This window comes from Macaca fascicularis, chromosome 5 (genome assembly GCF_037993035.2).
Source record: "Macaca fascicularis isolate 582-1 chromosome 5, T2T-MFA8v1.1".
Taxonomy (NCBI): Eukaryota; Metazoa; Chordata; class Mammalia; order Primates; family Cercopithecidae; genus Macaca; species Macaca fascicularis.
Window position 1 is genome coordinate 66,349,910 of NC_088379.1, and position 20,898 is coordinate 66,370,807.

Genomic DNA, 20,898 nt, shown 5'->3' on the forward strand with positions numbered 1-20,898 from the left:
AGAAACAATCTTACAGACACACCAAGAAGTCATGCTTTACTAACTATCCAGGTATATTTTAATTCAGTCAAATTCACACCTAAAATTAAACATCACAGTAGCAGTACTCCCAAAATTAATCTACAGATTCAAGACAATTCATATTAGAATAATAGCTGGTTTTTTTTTTTCTTCAGAAACTGACAAATTAAAATTCACAGTCAGGTACGGTGGCTCACACCTGTAATCCTAGTGCTTTAGGAGGCTGAGATGGGGGAATTTCTTGAGGCCAGGAGTCTGAGACTGGCCTGGCCAACATGGCAAAACCCTGACTCTACTAAAAATACAAAAAGTAGCCAGGCATGGTGGCACATGCCTGTATTCCCAGTTTCTTGGGAGGCTGAGGCATGAGAATTGCTTGAACCCAAGAGGTGGAGGTTGCAGGGAGCCGAGATTGCACCATTGTACTTGAACCTGGTGACAGAGCAAGACTCTATCTCAAAAATAAAATACAATAAAATTCACATGGAAATTCAAGGGACCTATTATAGAATGGCCAAAACAATCATGAAAAAGAACAAAGTGAGACTCTCATTTTTCTCTTATTTCAAAACTTACCACAAAGTTACAGTAATCAAAACTGTATGGTACTGGCATAAAGATAGACATATAGGCCCATGGAACAGAATTGAGAATCCAGAAATAAATCTATACATCTATGGTCAACTGGTTTTTAAAAAGAGTACCAAGACCAGTCAATGGAGAAAGAATAGTCTCCTCAACAACCAATGCTAGGACAACTGGATATCCACATGCAAAATAATGAATTTGGACACCTACCTCACTATGTATATAAAAATTAATACAAAATGAATCAAAGACATAAATTAAGAGCTAAAGCTATAAAACTTATAGAAGGAAACATAGATGTAACTCTTGTGGACCTTACCTTAGGCAATGGTTTTTTTAAGATATGACACCAATGCCATAAGGGATGAAAGTAAAAATAAAGAAGAAATCATCAGATTTAAAAAAAGTTATGCTTCAAAGAATGACATCAACAAAAAGACAACCCACAGAATGGGAGAAAACATTTGAAAATTTTAAATCTGATGAGAGTTGTATCTAGAATATGTAAAGAACTCCTACAATTGAATAATACAGAGATAAATAACTCAATTTACAAATGGGTAAATAATTAGAAAACACATTTCTCCACTGATGGTATACAAATAATATCACATGAAAAGATACTCAACATTATTAACTATCAGGGAAATGCAAATAGAACCATTGTGAGATGCCACTTCACACCCACTAGGATGGCTAATATTAAAAAAGACAGATAAAGACAAGGGTTAGAGAGGATGAAGAGAAATTGGAACCGTCACACACCCTTGGTATGAATGATAAATAGTGCAGCTGCTTGGAAAACAGTCTGACAGGTCCTCAAATGATTGAACATAGAGTTATCACATGATTTAGCAATGGCACTCCTAGTTATATATCTAAGAAAAATTAAAATATATGTCCATGCAAAAACTTGTACAGTAATGTTCATGGCAGCATTATTTAGCCCAAAATGGAAACAGCATCAGCTGTTTATTTTGAGGCCTTATGACCAAATAATATTTCATCATATAGATAACCTAGATCTTAAGTTGGCCATAAAAATGAATGAAGTACTGTACTGATACATGTTACAACTTAGATGAACCTTAAAAACATTATGGTAAGTCAAAGAAGCCTGTTACAAAAACCACATGATTTTATTTATATGATAGTCTGGAATAGATACACATGTATAGAGACAGAAAGTAGACTAGTGGTTGCCTATCACTGGGGAGGATAGAGGAATTGGAAGATGATGGCTGAAGGGTATTGGGTTTCTTTGGCTGGTAATTGAAACATTCTAAAATTGATTGTGGTTATGATGTACAATGTACAACTCTGTGAATATACTAAAAATCATTGAAATGTACAATTCAAATGAGTGAATTGTGTGAATTGTATCCTGATAAAGCTATTAAAAAATACCATAACTGTCCAAAGGAAAAGCACTTTTTTTCAACTTGTGAGCTGGACCAGACACTATTTTTATGAAACATAATTTTTGAGTAACCAATTGACAGATAAGCAATTGTTATTAAGACTCAGATATTTGGCAAACATCTTTTCTTGGAAATGAATTACATGAGCCTACAACTTCAGGGAAAACAACTGACAGTATTTGTTTCCAATGTTAAATTTGAGTTTTCAAGTGAAAATTAGAATTATTTTTGAAGACTTGTATCTACTACCTTGAACTTCACTGCGTCCCAATACATAAAGACTTTGAGGATGACATATTAACAAATGTGAGTTTTTGATATGGTATAGTGAAATGCATCAGCATTTGAATGATCCACATAACTCTGCCATCTCTGAAGAGAGCAGAGGATCTTCCAGCACAGTACTCTATCTCTGCTAAAGGACAGATTGCCTCTTCAAGTGGGTCCCTGACCCCCATGCCTCCTGACAGGGAGACACCTTCCAGCAGGGGTTGACAGACACCTCATTCAGGAGAGCTCCAGCTGGCATCTGGCAGGTGCCCCTCTGGGATGAAGATTCCAGAGGAAGGAGCAGACAGCAATTGTTGCTGTTCTGCAGCCCCCGCTGGTGATACCCAGGCAAACAGGGTTTGCAGGGGACCTCCAGCAAACTCCAGCAGAGCTGCAGAAGAGGGTCCTGAGTGTTAGAAGGAAAACTAACAAACAGAAAGTAATAGCATTGAGATCAACAAAAAGGATGACCACATGACAACCCCGTTTGAAGGTCACCAACATCAAAGATCAAAGATAGGCAAATCCATGAAGATGAGGAAAAACCAGTGCAAAAAGGCTGAAAATTCCAAAGCCCAGAATGCCTCTTCTCCTCCAAAGGATCACAACCAGCAAAGGAACAAAACTGAATGGAGAATGAGTTAGACAAATTGACAGAAGTTGGTATCAGAAGGTGGGTAACAGCAAACTCCTCTGAGCTAAAGAAGCATGTTCTAACCTAATGCAAGGAAGATAAGAACCTTGATAAAAGGTTATAGGAACTGCTAACTAGAATAACCAGTTTAGAGAAAAGCATAAATGACCTGATGGAGCTGAAAAACAAAATATATCAGAGATTGAAGATCAACTTAATGAAATAAAGCATGAAGTCAAGATTAGAGAAAAAAAGAATGCAAAGGAATGAAGAAAGCCTCCAAGAAATATGGGATTATGTGAAGAGACCAAACCTGTGTTTGATTGGTGTACCTGAAAGTGACGGGAAGAATGGAACCAAGTTGGAAAACACACTTCAGGATGTTATCCAGGAGAACTTCCCCAACCTAGCAAGACAGGCCAACATTCAAATTCAGGAATACAGAGAACACCACAAAGATACTCCTTGAGAAGAGCAACCCCAAGACACATAATTGTCAGATTCACCAAGGTTGAAATGAAGGAAAAAATGTTAAGAGCAGCCAGAGAGAAAGGTTGGGTTACCCACAAAAGGAAGCCCATCAGACTAACAGAGGATCTCTCTGAAGAAACCCTACAAGCCAGAAGAGAGTGGGGGCTAACATTCAACATTCTTAAAGAAAAGAATTTTCAACCCAGAATTTCATATCCAGCCAAACTAAGCTTCATAAGTGAAGGAGAAATAAAATCCTTTACAGACAAGCAAATGCTAAGAGATTTTGTCACCACCAGGCCTGCCCTACAAGAGCTCCTGAAGGAAGCACTAAACATGGAAAGGAACAACTGGTACCAGCCACTGCAAAAACATGCCAAAATGTAAAGACTGTTGATGCTAGGAAGAAACTGCATCAACTAACGAGCAAAATAACCAACTAGCATCATGACGGATCAAATTCACACAAAACAATATTAACCTTAAATATAAAAGGGCTAAATGCCCCAATTAAAAGACACAGACTGTCAAACTGGATAAAGAGTCAGGACCCATTGGTGTGCTGTATTCAGGAGACCCATCTCACACACAAAGACACACATAGACTCAAAATAAAGGGATGGAGGAAGATTTACCAAGCAAGTGGAAAGCAAAAAAAAAAAAAAAAAAAAAAAAAAAAAAGGCAGGGTTTGCAATCCTAGTCTCTGATAAAACAGACTTTAAACCAACAAAGATTTAAAAAGACAAAGAAGGGCATTACATGATGGTAAAGGGATCAATGCAACAAGAAGAGCTAACTATCCTAAATATATATGCACCCAATACAGGAGCACCTAGTTAGAGAACTACAAACAGACTTAGACTCCCCCACAATAATAGTGGGAGACTTTAACACCCCACTGTGAATATTAAACAGATGAACGAGACAGAAAATTAACAAGAATATTTAGGAACTCAGTTCTGAATACCTTGACAATCATCTCTGGACCAAGTGGACCTAATAAACATCTACAGAATTCTCCATTTCTCCATCCCAAATCAACAGAATATACATCCTTCTTAGCACCACATAGCACTTATTCTAAAACTGACCACATAATTAGAAGTAAAACACTCCTCAGCAAATGCAAAACAATGGAAATCATAACAAACAGTCTCTCAAACCGTAGTGCAATCAAATTAGAACTCAGAATTAAGAAACTCACTCAAAATCTCACAACTACACACAACTACGTGGCAACTGAACAACATGCTTCTGAATGACTACTGGGTAAATTAAGGGAGAAATAAATAAGTTCTTGGAAACCAATGAGATCAAAGACACAATATACCAGAATCTCTGGGACACAGCAAAAGCAGTGTTTAGAGCTGTGTTTATAGCACTAAATGCCCATAGGAGAAAGAGGGAAAGATCTAAAATAGATACCCTAACATCACAATTAAAACAACTAGAGGAGCAAGAGCAAATAAATTCAAAACTAGCAGAAGACAAGAAATAACTAAGATCAGAGCAGACGTGAAGGAGACAGAGACACGAAAAACCCTTCAAAAAATCAATGAATCCAGGAGCTGGTTTTTTGAAAAGACTAACAAAATAGACCACTAGCCAGACTAATAAAGAAGGAGAGAAGAATCAAATAGATGCAACAAAAAATGATAAAGGCGATATCATCACTGATCCCACAGAAATACAAACTACCATCAGAGAATACTATAAACACCTCTACACAAATAAACTAGAAAATCTAGAAGAAATAGGTAAATTTCTGAACACACACACCCTCCCAAGACTAAACAGGGAAGAAGTTGAGTCCCTGAATAGACCAATAACAAGTTCTGAAATTGAAGAGTAATTAACAGCCTACCAACCAAAAAAAGCCCAGGGCCAGATGGATTCACAGCTGAATTGTACCAGAGAGACAAAGAAGGACTCCTGACTGGGTGCAGTGGCTCATGCCTGTAATCCCAGCACTTTCGGTGGCTGAGGTGGGCGGATCATGAGGTCAGCAGATCGAGACCATCCTAGTTAACACGGTGAAACCCCATCTCCGCTAAAAAAAACCAAAAAAATTAGCTGGGCGTGGTGGCTGGTGCCTGTAGTCCCAGCTACTCAGGAGGCTGAGGCAGGAGAATGGCATGAACCTGTGAGACGGAGCTTGCAGTGAGCCTAGATCGTACCACTACGCTCCAGCGTGGGTGACAGAGTGTCTCATAAAAAAGAAAAAAAAAAAAAAAGGAAAAGAAAAGAAAAAGAGGGACTCCTTCCTAACTCATTTTATGAGGCCAGCATCATCCTGATACCAAAACCTGACAGACAACAAAAAAAGAAAATTTCAGGCCAATATCTCTGATGAACATCGATGCAAAAATCCTCAATATAATACTGGCAACCCAAATCCAGCAGCATATCAAAAAGCTTATCCAACATGATCAAGTAGACTTAATCTCTGGGATGTAAGGCTGGTTCAACATACGCAAATCAATAAACGTAATATGTCACATAAAAAGAACCAATGACAAAAACCACATGATTATCTCAATACGTGTAGAAAAAATCTTTGATAAAAGTCAACACTGCTTTATGCTAAATACACTCAATAAACTAGGTATCGATGGAACGTATCTCAAAATAGTAAGAACTGTTTGTGACAAACCCACAGCCAATATCATACTGAATGTGCAAAAGCTGGATGCATTCCCTTTGAAAACCGGCACAAGACAAGGATGCCCTCTCTCACCACTCCTATTCAACATGGTATTGGAAGTTCTGGCCAGGGCAATCAGGCAAGAGAAAGAAATAAAGGGTATTCAATTAGGAAAAGAAGAAGTCAAATTGTCCCTGTTTGCAGATGACATGGTTGTATATTTAGAAAACCCCATTGTCTTAGCCCAAAAAATCCCTGCTGATAAGCAACTTAGGCAAAGTCTCAGGAAACAAAATCAATGTGAAAAAAATCACAAGCATTCCTATACACCATTGATAGAAAAACAAAGAGCCATACCATGAGTGAACTCCCATTCACAATTGCTACAGAGAGAATAAAATACCTAGGAATACAACTTACAAGGGATGTGAAGGACCTCTTCAAGGCGAACCACAAACCACTGCTCAAGAAAATAAAGAGAGGACACCAACAAGTGGAAAAAAATTCCATGCTCATGGATAGGAAGAATCAATATCGTGAAAATGTCCATACTGCCTAAAGTAATTTATAGATTCAATGCTATTCCTGTCAAGCTACCACTGACTTTCTTCACAGATTTAGAAAAAAGCTTATTTAAATTTCATATGGAACCAAAAAAGAGCCTGTATAGCCAAGACAATCCTAAGCAAAAAGAACAAAGGTGGAGGTATCATGTTCCCTGAATTCAATCTATACTACAAGGCCACATTAACCAAAACAGCTGGGTACTTGTACCAAAACAGATATATAGGCCAATGGAACAGAACAGAGCCCTCAGAAATAACACCAAACATCTACAACAATCTGATCTTTGATAAACGTGACAGAAATAAGCAATGGGGAAAGGATTCCCTATTTTAAAAAATGGTATTGGGAAAACTGGCTAGCCATATGCCGAAAACGGAAACTGGATCCCTTCCTTACACCTTATACAAAAATTAACTCAAGGTGGATTAAAGATTTAAACATAAGACCTAAAACCAAAAAAAAACCCTAGGAGAAGACCTAGGCAATACCATTCAGGACATAGGCATGGGCAAAGACTTCATGACTAAAAAAAACACCAAAAGTAATTGCAACAAAAGCCAAAATAGACAAATGGGATCTAATTAAACTAAGGAACTTCAGCACAACAAAAGAAACTATTATCAGAGTGAACAGGCACCCTACAGAATGGGAGAAAATTTTTTCAATCTACCCATCTGACAAAAGGCTAATATCCAGAACCTATAAGGAGCTTAAATTTACAAGAAAAAAACAACCCCATCAAAAAGTGGGCAAAGACACTTTTCCAAAGAAGACATTTATGCGGCCTACAAACATATGAAAAAAAGCTCATCATCACTGGTTATTAGAGAAATGCAAATCAAAACCACAATGAGATACCATCTCACACCAGTTAGAAGGGTGATCATTAAAAAGTCAGGAAACAACAGGTGCTGGAGAGGACATGGAGAAATAGGAATGTTTTTAAACTGTTGTTGGGAGTGTAAATTAGTTTAACCATTGTGGAAGACAGTGTGGCAATTCCTCAAGGATCTAGAACCAGAAATGTCATTTGACCCAGTAATCCCATTATTGGGCATATACCCAAAGGAATATAAATCATTCTACTGTAAAGACACATACACACGTATGTTTATTGCAGCACTCTTCACAATAGCAAAGACTTGGAGCCAACCCAAATGGCCATGAACGATAGACTGGATAAAGAAAATGTGGCACATATGTACCATGGAATACTATGCAACCATAAAAAGAATGAGTTCATGTCCTTTGCAGGGACATGGATGAAGCTGGACACCATCATTCTCAGCAAACACAGGAACAGAAAACCAAACACCACATATTCTTCCTTATAAATGGGAGTTGAACGATGAGAACATATGGGCACAGGGAGGGGAACATCACACACCCTGGCCTGTCAGGGGGTGGGGGGCAAGGGGAGGGGTAGCATTAGGAGAAACACCTAATGTAGACGATGGGTTGATGAGTGCAGCAAACCACCATGGCACATGTATACTCATGTAACAAACCTGCACGTTCTGCACAGGTATCCCAGAACTTAAAGTATAATAAACAAATACAAAAATTAGCTGGGCGTCTTGGTGCACACCCGTGGTCCCCGCTACTGGGGAGGCTGAGGTGGGATGATCACTTGAGTCTGGGAGGTGGAGGTTCCAGTGAGCCAAGATTGTGCCACTGCACTCCAGCCTGAGTAAAAGAAGGAGATCCTGTCTCCAAAAAGAAAAGAAAAAAAGAAAAAAAATTAAGTTATTTTTCCTAAAATGTTATATGAGTTATGTTAATTTGTAATAAATTTATTATTTTTAAATTAATTTATAAATGTTTAAAAATTACCTCGGTTTTGATTTCTAATACATCAAATAAAAAATGTATGTAATCTGCACAAAAGCCCTTTGAGCTCCTCACATTTTTTACAAGTGTAAAGGATCTTGAGACAAAACTGTTGAGTAGATACAGGCTATGTCAAGGCATTTATCATGCAGAAGGAGGCTGGAAGTCCTCATGAGCTGGGATAGGAGCTTGGGTTGGGGAGGGAAAGAAGAGTAGCAGAACATAGAGTGTAGAGCTTGTTCCGTGCCTCCACCTCAGGGTTTGCACCTTTAGTTGGGAAAATAAAGACTAGTCAGAGAGGTTGGAAGAAACAAAAACTAAGGGCATTTGTGCCTGGCTTTCCATCTGAGAGGCTGTAGAGAGATGCCCTGCAGAGTGCCTCCCTCCAGTGGGAAGTGGTTGTAGGAGTTTAACCTCCTTGATTTTCTGAAGCCTGTGAGTGGCATGAAGAAGATGCGGACGTGTGTGCATGTCCCTCTGGGGTGTGTGGAAGGTGGCTGATAGCGTAGGGCCAACTCGCTTGCAGTGGGTAGCCCAAAGCTGGGGGCCAGTTAGCAGTCTTCGGAAAGATGCAGAAGACCAGCACCTTCTGTGGGGGCCATGCCCAAGCTTAGTCCTCAGTGGTGGGGAAGACCTTTGCTCTTGACAGTGCTGGGAGAACAGCCTGCACTCCGATACCCCAGACACTCCAGCTGAAAGAGGCTGAAAGGAGAGACGCACACAAGCACAGCCAAGTGGGTGGGACACATGGAAAGAGTCACTTCTCTCTTGTCACATACGCTTTCCTCCATACTCTGAGAGGAGAATACCCCAACCTCTGGGAGAACCAGAGACTAAACTAAATTGGAAGAGGGTTTATTTTATTTTCTACTATTGAGTGGAGACCTACAACAAATTAGATTTTTAAAGAAATAAAGTGGCCAGGCACAGTGGCTCACGCCTGTAATCCCAGCACTTTGGGAGGCCAAGGCAGGCAGATCACGAGGTCAGAAGACCGAGACCATCCTGGCTAAAATGCTGAAACCCCACCTCTACTAAAAAAAAAAAAAAAAAAAAAAAAAAAAGCCGGGCATGGTGGCGGGCTCCTGTAGTCCCAGCTACTCAGGAGGCTGAGGCAGGAGAGTGGCCTGAGTCCGGGAGGCGGAGCTTGCAGTGAGCCGAGATCAGGCCACTGCACTCCAACCTGGGAGACAGTGAGACTCCATCTCAAAAAAAAAATAAAATAAAAAAATAAAGTTACATCTGAGTTGTGCCTCTTTTCTTGTTTATCTCTCCTGCTAAATCTTAAGTTCCTATGGCACGTTTGTGTTATATTCATTGTTGTATCTCTAGAATTTAGGCTTACATTTGTTCACTTAAATATTTGTTTATTGAATAAAGAACAAACTGATGTAGAGATATTGATTCTGTTGTATATTTGCCCTTCTTGACATTCAAATAAGTTTGTGTAACCAACATGACCAGACTGAGCCCAAAGCCCCATGACTTTCATGATAATCAGGTCAGGTCTCTCTGCTCAAAGCCATCCCATATCTTCCTGTGATCCTCTGAGTAAAAGTTCAAGTCCTCACAGAGGCCTTCTAACATGCCCACAAACTGGTTCTTCTTTCGGAACTCCTACATCTCTCCCTACCTGCTCACTCCATTTCAGCTGCATTGGCCTCTGCAGATCCTACTATATATGAGGCATGATCTGCTTTGAACATCTGTCCTCAAATGTCAGCCTGTATAACCCCCTCACTGCAGTAGAACAGGTCCTTGGTTGGTTTGGACTGACCTGTCTCTCTCAGACTGCCAATTGTAATACTTAGAATAGCTGTAGAATGTACCAAGAATGCAATGTCCTGAGATAAGAAGGAACTCTCTGGAACAGCCCAGGATATATCCTTGTTCCTCCTAGAACAGAATGTCTTGTAATGCTTGAACTTGGTGGTCCAAGCGGCACCCAGGGTGTAAAACCCAAGGTGTGGTGCATGCTTTGGGGGTCTCTCAGCTGCTGTTTGACAAGGGACACATACAGGTGAGACTCCATCCACCTTGAGCAGCTTTCCTGAGCCTTGGGAGGTTGGCTCGCCATGGAGCTTAGGCTTTTGTTTGTTCTTGCTGCCTATCTGTGAGTAATAAATGTGCTTCGCCTGATGTCTTGTGTGTATTCAGAATCATCAGGCTCATACAAGTGGTAGAGAACCTTTGCACTCCTCTACTTCTAGTCTGTACTTAAATACCACTTCTCTTTGAAGTCTTCCCTGACTAACCTTTTAAAAATTGCAACCTCCTTGACCCTAACCAGGAACCCATTTCTTGCTTTATTTATCCCATAAAAATTATCTGTTTTCCCATTCTAAAATGCTCCATGAGGAAAGGGTATTTTTTAATTAAATTCTTATTTATTTATTTATTTAATTTTTTATTTCCTTAGGTTTGGGGGGAACAGGTGATATTCGGTTACATGAGTAAGTTCTTTAGTGGTGATTTGTGAGATTTTGGTGCACCATCACCGGATCAGTATACATTGAACCCAGTTTGTAGTCTTTTATCCCTCGCCTCCTTCCTACCCTTTCCCCCTGAGTCCCCAGTGTCTATTGCATTATTCTTAAACCTTGGCATTTTCATAGCTTAGCTCCCACTTACGAGTGAGAACATATGATGTTTGGTTTTCCATTCCCGAGTTACTTCACTTAGAATAATAGTCTCCAATCCCATCCAGGTTGCTTCAAATGCCATCAATTCATTCCTTTTTATGTCTGAGTAGTATTCCATCATATCTATATATGTACACTACAGTTTCTTCATCTACTTGTTGACAGAGGGCATTTAGGCTGGTTCAACATTTTTGCAATTGTGAATTGTGCTGCTATAAACATGTGTGTGCAAGTATCTTTTGACTTTGTTGGGTTAAACTGAGTGCTGGTTCTCTTCTGGAGTCCTATTCCTAGAAAGCACTCTAAATTTGCTCTCTTCTGGCATCCACCCCTGCTCACCTCCCCTGAATTCTATTCTCTCTTTCTATTTTGAATTTTGGTTTTAAACCTTTTCTAATCGCCAGTGCCTTGTAGGTGTTCATGCAGCTTATCTAGAAAGTCTTATCTGCCTTCCCCAGAACAGCTTCATTTATACTCTGTTGGATCACCCATTTCCTGAAAAAAGCCTTTATTTCTTTCATGTCACTGTCACTTCTTACACCCCACCCCCAATCACACATCTAGTATGCTGTTGGCAGCCTTCTCTTGTCTCGTCTGTCATATAATCTGATTGTCAAACAAGTTGTCACTCACTACAAATGTTAGCATATTGAATTCTCTCATTTACATTGCAAGTACTCTTAGCCCAACTGGATTAAGGCCATTTGACATACATATTTTCGGATTTTTCTTTTTCCAGGATGGATGGAAAGTGGAGTGGGAGGATGAGTAAGGATGGGAGTTAGGCACGCATAGTAATTATATACAGTGAACTCAGAACTCAAACCGCCACAGTTTTTTTTTTTTTTAAGCATTGGCAGAGATTTTAAAAAAAATCACTTAGTCTATTGCCTTAATTTATGGAAATGAGCAAATGCTGGCTTATGGATAGCAATTTCTTTCTCAAAGTCACTGACAAATAAGTTGTAGAGATGGCAGCAGAGACCAGGTCTTCTATTTCTCAAGCTAGCTTTCTAGGTTACCAGGCTTTCTCCCAACAAGGATATTTTAGGAAACTATCCTGAAATATGTCTATATCCAATGAGACTTGGAAACTTTTTTCCTTCTAAGCACTACCTCTCCTCTCTCCTCTTTATTAGTTCCTTTCATTTTAATTGAGTGGAACTTAGGAACTCATTTAACTACATGGTCCTTAGGTTTAATCGTGAAGACACCATCATAGGGTGTCATTGGTAGAACCAAAGTAAAACTGTTTTATTTGATTTGTAGTTCACTGCTCCCCCCCCCCCACCCCACTGGGATACATTGGTTTTCTGTGTGGCATTGAAGTTAATTATCAATTCCCAGCTATAACCTGTGGGGTTAATGTACAACATGGTTATGTTAAAACAGAATTTGTATTATGTGGAAAATGTGTATAAATGATTTGAATAAGTTTCTATGACAACATTATTAGCTTATTGGTAACATTGAAAGTCTGTTCTATTATAATACTGTCCTAAGTTGAATAGGAATGAATATAAAAGTATTCAAATAAGAGTGATACAGTCACATATATTGGGTATAAAAACGGCACATTGCAAACAATGGGCCATAATCCTTCACTCTTCCCTGTATAAATGCCTTTTGCAATGTGATCCTGCTGGCCTTGGGCCTTACTTTGGCCAATACAATGCAGCAGATGTGACAGTGTGCCAAGGCCTCAAGAGTCTTTGAATGTGTCTCAGGCTTCTTTCAAATTTAGGCCTTAATAAGGTGTAGAAATCTGCTCAGACATCATGAGAACAAGTCTCAGCTAACCTGCTATAGGATGAGAGACCATGTATAGCAGAGGTAAGTCATCTGAGCTGAGACAATGCTAGACCGGCCATCTTCTGGCTAACTTAGCAAATGACCACAGATGTATGCATGAGCCCAGTGAAGATCAGAAGAATCGCCCAGCTGAGCCTAACCCAAATTACTGACCTGCAGAATTACTGTTTTAAGCTACTAAGTTTTGGTATAGTTTCATATGCAGCTAACTGATAGAAATAGCTAGCTATTTGCTACAACAGCTAACTGATAAAGAATAGGAAGTCTTTTCTAGTGAATTCATTTATAATGCTGTATCTGAGACAAAGCAGGGCATTATTTAAGGATGGATCTGTCTGTAGTCCGAAGCTCAGTTATAATTTTAGTTGGAAAATTACAGACTTGCTTGTTCCGATTGTTGGTTCCATTTTGGCTTCAAAGGTTAGCTCTAGTAGTCTTTTTTTGGAAACATAAGAGAATTTTTGTTTTATTTGTGTGATGTAAATAAGAACGTATTTTAAGCCTGTGATGGAAGTAAAAGTAGATGAGGAATTAGAAAACTTAAGAGTTTTTCTTGACCTTGGCACTGATACCCTGAGGCTGTGTCTAACTCACCAATGCAGAAGACTCTGCCCATGAGGGTAGCTTTCAGACTCTCTCCTTGTCAGTAGTTTGAATGAAGTAAGGGTGATGTAGAAAATGACCATCCAGACAGACGGATACAAAGTTAATAAAACCAACAGCAAAAACACTTTGTCTTCAAGTTAAGTAGTCAAATTGTATTGATTGAGTCCTTTAAGAGTATCATTATTTGTCTTGATTAAAACTATGAATGAGACACTGGCAGAGAATGTAGTGTATAAGTAAGAAACCCACAGAACTGTGCAAGTGTCAGCCTTCCTTTGTAAACTCAGCTGTTCCTCATTACATCTTTTCTCATTTATTGCCAAATGTATATGAAAACATTCTCCATTTTTAGAGGGATATCAAGACCGAACATTTGAGTATGTGGCATTTAAGAAAAAAGGACAAAATGCAATCGTCTAGTAGTTTTAAGTGGCAGCTTTAAATACATGCCAAGATATACTAAAATTAGGTAGATAAACGATGTAGCTATCCAGCTTTTATAGAAAAGATCTATTTAACACACTGCAGTGTGGGAATGAAACCACAAGATGGTGAAAGAATGACTCTAATCTGTAAGGCTTTATTTTTCCAAACTAAAAGCTGTATCCTATTTGAGCTAATTAACCCTGTCATTAATTCAATGGAAGGGTTAATTAAAGCTAGGCATAATAGTTATGGTTTCCAAAAATATTTTAACCTTTTAATAATCTCCATCTCATTTGTGTCCAGGGAACAGCAAGAAATGAGAATTTGGCTTGCTGAGAATAAATCTACATTTCTTTCTGGTTTAAGGACTAGAACCTAACAAAATCTATTACAGTCAGTGGACACAAAGCTCAAATATGCTAAGATCTCCCTGGAATTCAAATAAAGTGAATTGTTTTACATTTTGGTCCCAAATTCTCATATAGGGAGAGGAGATTAGGAAAAAAAGAACCACTTTTTTTCTATAATGAATTTGGAAGAAGTAGATTCAGAAGCAAGTTAGGCTAAACTTCCTACCTCAAATTATTGCTGAGGCAGGCCAAGTTAATATGTGAAGAAGAAAAGGAAGAGGAGAGAAATGATAGAAAGAGGTTGAGGTAATTTTATAATAAAAGGAAAACATTCCGATGCATTACTGTGGCTTTCCATGTTATATCTTTAAATCCTTCCCATGATCCTATGAGGTGAGTAGTATTAGTACCATCCCATTATGTAGTGGAAAAAGTTGAGGCTTAATTAAGATGGTTATCTAACCAAAGATTACCTAGCTATTAAGTTGATGAATCACATTTTCAACTGAGATAGTCTAAGTCTACAGTCCTTGATTTAGCTATTATATCCCACCACCTCTGAACACATGCTAACAATAGGATAGCTTCAGTTTTGTTTTTTTATAAAAGTGTATCATACATAATACATAATAAACAATATGCTGACATAGTATAACATATAACATATACTACCATATATGTAAGGGAGGAAAAATATTTTTTTCTTCTACCCTTCTAGGTTTTCAGCTGAGTCTGAATTAATTGAAAATAGATTAATAAGAAACAAAAACATATAGATTTATTTAATATAATGTGACGTCAGAGTCTTCATCAGAAAATGAAGACCTGAAGAAATGGTTAACCTAGGGTGTTTTATACTACGTTTGATGATGAGTGAAAAGTCGTGGAAAAATATGATAGAACAAAAAGGGTATGAGCTAAAAGCAGTAAACTGGGGAAACTTAGCAAGGTCTGTTGGTTCAGATTCCTGTTGCCTGAGCCTCCATCTTCTGAGATAAGGATGTTCCTTTCTGTCAGGTATAGGGAGGGCATCGCGCAGATGGAGGTCTGCTGACCTGCTTCACAGGAAGGTCAGAGAGTTCTTCCTGTACCTGAGGTTCTCAAATTCCTTCAGCTTATTCAGTATGCCACGCTACCACAGTTTGGTATAGCATGTCCTGAACCCTGTTATAAAAAGTAATTGACTGCACTTTTATTAAAATACGTTTTTAATGTAATTTACTTCTTTTCATGAGGGGGGTAAGGGCAAGCTAAAAGTCAGGGACGCTAAGCTGTTACCTGGGTAATTTAGCAAAAATTTCCCAGGAGCATGACCTCATTTTTTGAAATGGAAATAGTGCCACATCTTAATAGCTGACCAGCTGTTTTGTGTACCTCAAGGAATAAACTTGGAAGCTTTCCCAAGTTCAAGATTCTGAATTGGTCTCTGCATGTGCATATATATGTGTGAACGTGTGTGTCTGTTGGTAGCATTTATACTTTTGAAGTTATTAAAACTTAACACTACACTAGGAATTTTGGGACGCTATGCAGAAGAAAGACAAAGAGGGAAAGACAGAGAGAGAGAGAGAGAGAGACGTGAGAGACAGAGACACAGACGTATCCACATATCCACACACAGATGCACTGAGAGGCTGATTGAATGATTGAGGAAACTGACACCATCGAGCAAAAATTCTACATGCTTTGGGACTGATGGAATCTGCCCATCCCATCTCTATTCCTTTCTTATTGTCGTCTTCTTAAATATCGGTCTCTCTTGCATAAATTATTAAAGGTTTTGACTCCTGCTGATGGTCTTTTCTCTCTGCTGCCCTTGAGCATTCCATATCCGGACAAATCAGCCAACACCCCTATGGTACCTCTACCCCTGTGACATCCACCTCTGTGCACACCTGTGACATCGTCTTCATCTGGAAAGCTCTGGAATGAATCTCTCTTACCTCCTATCCTTCTGGATCTTTTTCTTCCTTATTTATGGCTTATCTGCTCTCTCACCTCACTATGATCACTAGTCTCTTGCCTTTTGACTTTTTTCTCCCATGTCCCAGGTTTTTCTTTTTCTCTTGCCAGGCTGCATTGCTTGTACAATTTTTAAAGTTCTCTAAGTAGTATCTTATTTTCTCATGTTTCCATCAAACAGCAAAATTCATTCTTCAGAACTTGAATTAATGTAAGTAAATTCCTTGCTCTGCATTTATTTCTTAACCCTTGTGGGGAATAGTATTTCTCTCTCATCGCAAAGAAACAGGGCACACTGGGTAATTTTTGTGGCTAGGCATGCAAGAGTATGCTGGGAGGACAAGTGTATGATCTAACGGGTAATAAACTGGGGGAACTTAGCAGGGCCTGTTTGTTCAGGCTCTTCTCTGTGTCCTTGTGAGACATTCCCTTCCTCTGGGCAGGGCATATAAGCTTCTTATAACCTACTTTAGAAGAAGGTCAGCTAAGTTTTATGGCCTTCCTGTTTCTGCTGTTTTCTCAAATGCCAAGGTGACTTATTTTGGGGTAGCATGTCCTGGATCCCATCACCCTCAGCACTTTCATTATCCTTCTTCAGCATGCTGTGGCATCTTACTTCTTCAAAAATAGTTTTTTTCCCCCCAAATTTTACAGATTAGAAACTCAAGGCACAACGATGTTAAAAATTTACTCATGGTCATATGGCTAGAAGTTAGCAGAGCCAAGCCAGGTTTTCTGTAAGATTGGTGCAAAAGCAATTGCTGTTTTTGTCATTAAAAAAAAAAAAAAGGCAAAAACGGCAAAAACAGCAATATTTTTTGCACCAACCTAATCACACTGAATTCAGTAATTTTAAAGAAATTTTTGAATGATCTCACAAACAATGTACACACACGTGTATGTATGTTCATTATTTCCATTACAAATTAATTTTTTTAAAATTTATTTTTGGTATAGAATTCTGACCACAACTCGAATCAAGGAAAGTTGCATAAACTTACGTGTTATACCACTAGGTGGCGCTGTGAACCTTCACTCTATTAATAAATGACTCAAAATCAATTTCTTACTAATGTTAACATTTTAACTTTAGGAAAGAGAAAGACATAACATATCATCTAATTTATAGTGCCTCTAGCAATTATAGCTCAGTTTTCACAAGAAGCTCCAGTGAAAGCGGATCAAAATAATTTAAGGATTAGAGCCAAGGCTCTGGAGGGAAGATTTGGGTATCTGGTCTTGTTTTGGAAGTAATCTTGAGTGAATAAGCCCTCCACAAACTACTAAATCATTTAGTGTAGGAAATTTTCAGTTCCTGGATTTATGGCACATCAAGAGGTCTTCAATTATCTCAAAATGTGTGTCACAAAAATCTTATAAAGTTAGTTAATTCTCTTTAACTTAACTACAAATGTAGATTTTGATGCTTATAGGAGGGAGAAGAGGCAGCAACGTAGGAATGCGATAGACTTAGGAAGAACTAAAAAAATCATTCTCTTTCCTATCTAAAATATATCTCTCACTAATTTTTAATAGTGCTAAAGTTTTTTGTTATTTCTTCTTCCTTATGGGTAAGGATTTGAAGCATCCAGTAATCTGCAAATGTGGCATGTGCATGTGCTAAACCATTATATCATGCATACTTTTCAATACCCATGACAGGAATTAGATTAGCTTTAGTCATCTAATCACCTGGGCGTGATTTGAGTACAAAGGGCAAAGGCCAGAAAGTCTGATGTTGGAGAGGATTAGGAAAGATGGATAGCTTGGAGTGAGGATGCCCAGTGCTCTGAAATGGGTGTTTTGGACAATTTTATCCAGTTTTATACTTTTTCTTTTCTGTCTTTTTGTGGAGAGCAATTATTGGCCCTTCACATTGCTATGACTGAAAATCCTCCTTGACAAGTAGATACTTTGGAAAGTAGCTAGGCTTGGGCCATCTTGCTAATACTTTCCCCCCATCTGCCTAAGAGGGCAGGTTTCCTGGCGAAGGGTAGACCCCAGGAGCAAGATCCTGAGGGGTAGGCTACCAGAAGTAGCAGCTAAAGGGATGTTGGAAGGGTTGAACTGGAGCTGATCTCCCACATCAACGGACAACAGTGCAGCTGGGGCCTCTGCAGAAGCTTCTCCGTTCCAAGGATGCACACACACACTCCACAAAAAAGCCAGTATTTGGACATTTGCCACCCAAAGGGCATCCGCATCTTAGAGAGACCCAGGAGCATCCACAAATAAAAACGTACCATTTCCTCTAATCTCCCTTCCTTGTCCAAAGGACCCAGGAATTAGAAAGTGAAGAGTGGGCAGAGGAGTTGAAGAACAGACAAGGAAAAAAACATTTCATGTTTATAACCCATTGAGAACAACAACAACAAAAAGACAAAACATAGAAGTGTTTTAGGTGTGTACGACAACTTCACCACAGAAGCTAGTTGAAATGTAGCTAAGTGCCAACAACTCAGGGATTGTTTTGAACACACTCATCCATTCACTTATTTACTCAACAAGTATTTGCTGAGCTCCTACTAAGTGCCAGCTCCTGGAGATACAATGAAAGTTAAAATCAGACTTGATCTTTCTTATCAAACATTTACTAATTTTTGGAAGCTATGGTTATTAATCAAATAATACCAATGAATATAAACTGGAAAACATTCTGAAGGAGAGAAACATAATTTGTCAAGATCATGCAAAAAAGGAATCGCATCTGTAACCTCCACTCAGTGTGTTCTGGGAAAAAATAAAAAATCATGTAATTGTTTTATGTATTGAGTTTAAAACCTAAAAATGTAAGATGCTCTATTGAGATAAAAGATCATGCACTATCTCAAAGTCCCTCTATGACTCCCTTTATTTTTCCCTCCCTCCCTGCCTCTTTCTCTTGATTGATGCTTTACTCTTACCAGGCATTTCTTTCATGTTCTGACTCAAGTAAAACACCATCCCTTAGAAGGGGAAACCAGCTTTCTAAATGAATAGGAGTGGATTATTTACACAATCTAGTTCCCCATGAATTGAATCTCAACCAAGGCAAAAACAGAACACCAAAAAACAAAAAACGGGAGCCTGGCACATAAGCTCCCTATCCTTTCTCTCTTCTAGGGACTACCTTGAGGAGTAGCTCCTTCTTACAACCTTCCTGGAGAAGCTCCCAGATAGAATAAACACAACTGCTCCTCAACTAACTGGCTTATGGTGAAGTGAGAGCCCCTATAGTAGTGTTACTGTATTGCATCATGTCTTTTCCCTTGCTTTCCTTCCCTTTCATTGTTTTTGCCTGCTGTTACATTTCCACTCCTATCCAGAGTGTTACCATCTTGATACTTGTCAAGGCTTTATTTTCTGGAGGCTAAGATGTGATGCTACTTTTTGGTAATGATGCAACCTATTTTTGGCAATGACGCAAATATGTTTAGAAACCTCTGGGGATTTACAAACCACTGAATGAGAGACTTGGCTTTTCCTCTACCCTCTGAGAGTGTGATTACTGTGTCTATGAAATTAACTGACAATAGGCAGATTTATAGGAAGAAAGATAGTATTTATTATATGCATGAGGGCATCACATGAAAGAAAAGTGAATACCCCCCAACTCAGTGAGATATAGAAGCCTATATACCCTCTTCATCTAGGAGAGAAGAGCGGGCATGTAGGCAACTTAAGGGAGAGCAAATGATTTAGGGGAGGGAGGAATGGGTTTTTTGAAGAATAGATGGTAGCTTTCGACAAAATTTCGGTGTGCTGTTGACTTCTAGTCTTCCTCTCCTGTGAATTTAATCTCCTCTGGTTCATGAAATTCCTGGGGAGGGGATTGATGAGAATTGAATTCCTTTTGGAGCATTTGTCTTTAGGCAGATGAGAGAGTTCAGGGAAAGCTCCTCCCTGCATTTACTTTCACCAAGTGCCTTTGGCTTGAAGGAATCAGTACTGGTTGATTACTCCAAAATCCAAAACTTTTGAGCACAGACATTATGCCCAAGGAAATATCACTGGAGCATTTTGGATTTTAGAGTTTCAGATTTTGGATGCTCAAGTGTTAGGTATAATGCAAATAATCCAAAATCCAAAAGAATCAGAAATTTGAAACACTTTTGGTCCCAAGCATTTTGGATAAGGAATACTCAACCTGTAAACCAAGGCAGCATATTTTAGGGGTGGCATTTACTGAAATCTTTCATCATCAAATGGGAAATTCAAACATTTTCCTGGTTAGTTTCTTTCCACCCAGGGCTGTGTTGTGAACAAGCTGAGTACAAGGGTTTGTACTTCTATCTTAAATTTCCAGTCTCCAGCAGAGTGCTGGCCCATAGTAGAAGCTCAACAAATAAAATGTCTGCAAGTCATATACGTGCATTCTGCTTGAAGAAAACCTTATACTTACTCAAAATACAAATTGATCAGTGAAGTTAGTCAGGTGGTTGTAGGAGAGCAAACGCATCTTTTCCCTCTACCCATCTTAGGTTCATTGGCTGAGGTTTCATGACAAAAGACAGATTAACAAGATAAAAACATACAATTTACTTAATAGAAGCCTTACATGACATGGGAGCCTTCATAAGGAAATGAAGACCTGAAGAAGTGGTTAAACCTGAGCATTTTTATACTAGGTTTGATGAAGTGTGAAAATTAGTGGAGAAATACGATAGGAGAAAA